Source organism: Lygodium microphyllum, chromosome 4 (assembly GCF_053477565.2).
Source record: "Lygodium microphyllum isolate KBCC chromosome 4, Lygodium_microphyllum_v1.1.10, whole genome shotgun sequence".
NCBI lineage: Eukaryota > Viridiplantae > Streptophyta > Polypodiopsida > Schizaeales > Lygodiaceae > Lygodium > Lygodium microphyllum.
The window spans coordinates 88,819,536-88,824,274 of record NC_141138.1 but is presented as its reverse complement, the minus strand read 5'-3'; the positions used below and the strand labels follow the sequence as shown (position 1 = coordinate 88,824,274).

Genomic DNA, 4,739 nt, shown 5'->3' with positions numbered 1-4,739 from the left:
TAAGAAAAGATGGATCCGAACCTACCTTTGCTCAAATTCGTGAACAAATTGAAGGTGATGAGCTCATAGATGGGTCTTTTAACTTCATTGAGGAAAATTATATTATTAAAAAGTGACAAGAGGAGCGGTGGACTCTTAGTGATAATCTTCAAGTTTGCATCAAGAGATGTGCTAGTGTGACGAATGAACCACGTTCTCCAAATAAGCGACAATGTTGAGAACAAGTTGTAGAGGATCAAAATGAAGCTTAAAGCAACCTCACTTCAAAGCTAAAAAGAAAATTGTTAAGTCCAAGCACTCTCGAGACTTGGAAACATGAATGTGATGGAATAAGGCTAAAGTTAAAACAATTAACAATCTCAAGGGATGATAGGTTTGAATTACACAACGAAGATATCAATGGAGAATCTCGAGTTTGCATTTGGTATAACGAATGTAACTCGTTGTATGGGAAGGGCTCAATTGAAGGGAAGCATGCCACATATACTTGTCTTTCTAACTTCATGAGGACACACATCATGCAGAATAAACGTCATAAACTTATGTTTCGAGGGCTTACAAAAGTGGATATACAACATACTGTAGTTGATCAAGAACCAGATGATAAGAAAGAAATAGAGATGTCAATAGAGAAGTTACATTCTTACATGGAGAAACATAAATGTATTATGTTTTTTCTTTGTTTGAGTTTATGTATGCAGTTCTTTCTATTGAAAAATAGACTGTGCATTAGATGAGGCTTTTTAATATCAAACTCGTTATATAATATAAGTCTACTTTTCATGTAGATTGGGATTTTGAGGTCATCGAAGCTACCTTATATAACTTCAAAGAAAAAAGCTTTGCTTGTGTAAGGTGCAAGTACGATGACACGTGGCTATATTTGTGTCCTTCAAGGTCTGAGCTATATACAATTTTGAGCATACAAAATCAATATTGTATACAAATGCATTTTTAAAGGAGGAGGAAAAATCCAAGCCATTGCTCATAGGATTGTGTGGACGTCCTCGAAAGGGTATAGTGCATGATACAAACATTTCTTAGCAAGTTCATGGTCTCTACAAAGGCTAGAAATTCAACCTAGGGTGATCCATTGGCCTCATCTCTAAATGTCCATGAAGATGATGAAAATTCATTGGTAAGTTTAAACTTGTTATGTTGGGGTTTATGGAGTCACATAATTGAGGTTAGCAAGAAGAGCATCAATGTGAAATCTTTATTAGATGATCAATGTAGTGGTAACCTTTGGTTTTCAAAGCCTTTTACCTGGGAAAATTTGAATTATGGAAATACATGCTTTTAAATAGATGGTTGTTTTCATCACATTGATTGTCCATATATTTCAAATAGTGGGCAACCATTCACAAACTTCTCTTGTGCTCATTGCAAAGGTATACCTAATATTTTTCACTTTAGGATGAGAGTATATAGGGAGAAGTTAGCCCAAGAGAAGAGAGGGGATAAGGGAATTGGATTTGGCAGAAGATTAGATTATCTCACTAGACAGGAGCTCAGACAAACAACACTTGTTGCCAAAAAGCATATATGAGAACTCACTTTTAAACTATGCAAGTATAAGCATCGACTTGCAGCTCTTTCAATGAAAATAAGGAGCTTACATGAAGCCAACATGGAGTCTCTTAATAGAAGAGATGTAAAGAGATTTTGTAACAATATAATAGAATCCCATAGATTGGGAAAATTTGGTGGAGAACCTGCTCTATAGGACTTCTTGCAAGACATAGCTACAAATATGTTACAATCAAAGGGAGGCCAGCGATATAGTGCAAATACCAAAGCTTTGTTTGAGGTTGCAAAGATGTGGGGTGGACCAAGGTTGCATGATTTCCTCACTACTAACCTCAATGGCCCTTCACTCTCAACGACAAAGAGAGCCCATAGACAAGCCACCCACTTCATACTTGGCATACATGGATATATTTTTGATGCAATTGCTGAAATATATTGGAAGGAGAAAGAAAAATATCGCATTGCAAGAAAGATTCCCTTTATTTTGGTGGAAGATGAGACTATCATAAATAAGTGAATAAGGTAACCATATTGCAAAATTTGTTTTTTGGGCTCGTAAAAAATATTCTCGATCAACTTTTAAATTTTATTACATTTGTTGTTTTGATTGTAGGTGGAACCCTAAAGATGATATGCTTATTGGGTTTTATGGATACAAGTCTTTAGACTATGAGTGCGGGACTTCATGCATGATTAAAGTTGGAGAAGGAAAAGTAGGCTATGATGTAATTGTTAATGCTTTTGAGACTCGTATCATTGGTGGTTATGCAAGAGTCTTTGTTGCAAATCCACTTCATGAAGCACTTCCGCACTTAGTTACAGTGGCTGCTCATTGCACATGCAATCGGTTTGATGCAAGTTTTGTCCCAAGGCAATGGAGTGAAGTCTCAACATTGTGGGATGAGAAGCTTGCCTCGAAAATAGGTCCTAATATTGGACATGCATCAGATGGAGATAGTCAACGAAGAAAACTAATGTTAGCTGATTATGTTCACAAACATGGTACCAAATACAAGATTGAATGGGATGGATGGCCTCTCTCAGCCAATCTATCAAATGGAGAGGTTTTGGTTCTACATGATCAAGATTTTATACGTAATATGAAAAAAGCTTGTTAATATTCTTGACAAACCAAAGCCTCAACTAGCTCTTGGTGATGTTTGGGTTACCTTGAATCATGTTGCCATTGTTTATGATTCCTTTTTAGTTGACAAGCATATGCTCAAGGAAGTTGATATCAGGCAAGACGATCGTCAAAATTGGATTGCATCACAAAGAATGTGTAGTAGGCAAGTCCAATGGTGTTTGGGGGAGCTAGCAAATAATGGAAAACATAGAAAAGAGAGGAGCATGGTGGGAACACAAGCTTACCTTGAAATTGTAGGAGATTACATTGATATTTTCTTGTCTCCACACTTCAGCTTGGTGGAGAGAGTCCATTTAGCAGCAAAAGTGACATACTTTTTTCACGTTTGGAGATCTTGGATTATGAAACATGCCACATATACATTGTCAAAAAAATTTATTAGTAAGGAGGCATTCCTAGATGTACAATTCTCATGCCACTTTGTTGTACTGCTCATTAAATATTTTAAAGACTTTCATTCAAATATGATACTTCCAATACATTTGACTGGATCTAATGTAGTTGAAATCTTCTTTAGCAAAGTTGGGAGCATGGTTGGGCAAGAGCGCACTTATGATTTGATGGATATGCTACATAGTATAGGGATCTTGAATAGGCTTTCATATTTTGAGTGCAAGGAGAATAGTGTGAAATTTACACGTGCCCATAAGAAATAGGAGCATGTATGGAGAGAGTTGAATCTCAAGGAGACCATGGAAGAAGCGTATTTAGGTGATTACATATGTGTTTCAATTGATGAGAAGATAATTGATGCCTTGAAAAGGGGATTACAAAGTGCTCACCACATTTGTGAGTGTTTACAAATGAAACCAAAAGGTAAACAGGATAAGCAATGGTGGTTGGAGCCTTGGTCCAAGGGTTTTTTTAATGCTTACGCTAGTTCAAATTTCCACGATTTCGATACAAATGAAGAATTTTCAGCTCCTACAAATGATGGAGTGGATTCAGAGGAGGATGTATCCACAAGTGAGATAAGACATATAGTAGATTCTTTGTTAGATGAAAAGGACAAAGTAAATCTAGTAGTGGAGCTTAACAATAATAGGTTTCTTTTTAAATCAACATTGGTAAGTCAACTCAATGGCAATCCCACATTGTCCAAAGATAGACTTATAAGGGTGCGACAAGGAGTATACTATAGTAAGGAGGAGAAACATCATACTCAAAACAAATGACAATCTATTTGGCATTGGTTCAAATTGTGTTGTGTTCTTCTAAGAAGAGCATACCAATGGGAAGATCACAAGGCTATTGATAAGATCTTCAAAAAGTATTAAAAAAAATAAAAGCCAAAGTGTGTGGTACTTAGGATGAATTCAAAAGATGAGAAGAAAAGTTGGTGGCGCTTATGTGGAATACAAGAGAGGGTTTAGCCTGGTATTGAAGTCCAACATCTCTGATGCTTGGAAACCTTATGATATCCTCATAAATTGATGCATATGATGACTTCTCTCTAGTGGAAAATCTAGAGTATGTTGGGGGAAAATAACATATTGCAATGTAGATATCCTTACATATATCTGTGCACACTCAAATCCACATATGTCTTGCTTTCACATCTCTATGCACCACATGAATCACATCTCAAAGCCCTTCTCTAAATAGAACAACTACACCACTTGACCTTGTTGTCCCTCTAGGCTTGTTGGACTAGGCTCGATATGTACTTTCCCACTTATATCCATTTACATAATGTAAGCTATTGTTGGGGGTAAAGGCGCCTCCGCCTAGCCGCCTGTGTATTACTACATTGGCAGTACCCGCCAGTGCACACTGCAGGTGGCGGGTGGTGGGCACTCATCACAATCACTTTATTCTTTATTATTTTAGTGACAGTTTGAATAAAGGAAGGCCCGATTACACATTGTGACTGTTGGAGTTCCCTTTTGTGTTTCTCTTTTTCTTGCTCTTGCTCTCCTGCCATAGCTCTTCCAAGCAAGCTTCAATCCTTCTCACCTTTCAACGAGTATCAGAGCATGGTTGCTTGGGCATTCCGACTTGGTTCGTGACTCCTTTAGCTTTCTATTGATTACCTACACTCATTGGGTTTCCTTCATGGCAG

General features: G+C 37.2%; 1 pseudogene; it reads left to right on the top strand.

The window, feature by feature from the left end:
- Positions 1-2,216: 2,216 nt before the first annotated feature.
- Positions 2,217-3,333, top strand: LOC148037281 (uncharacterized; annotated as a pseudogene).
- The last annotated feature ends 1,406 nt before the right edge of the window (positions 3,334-4,739 follow it).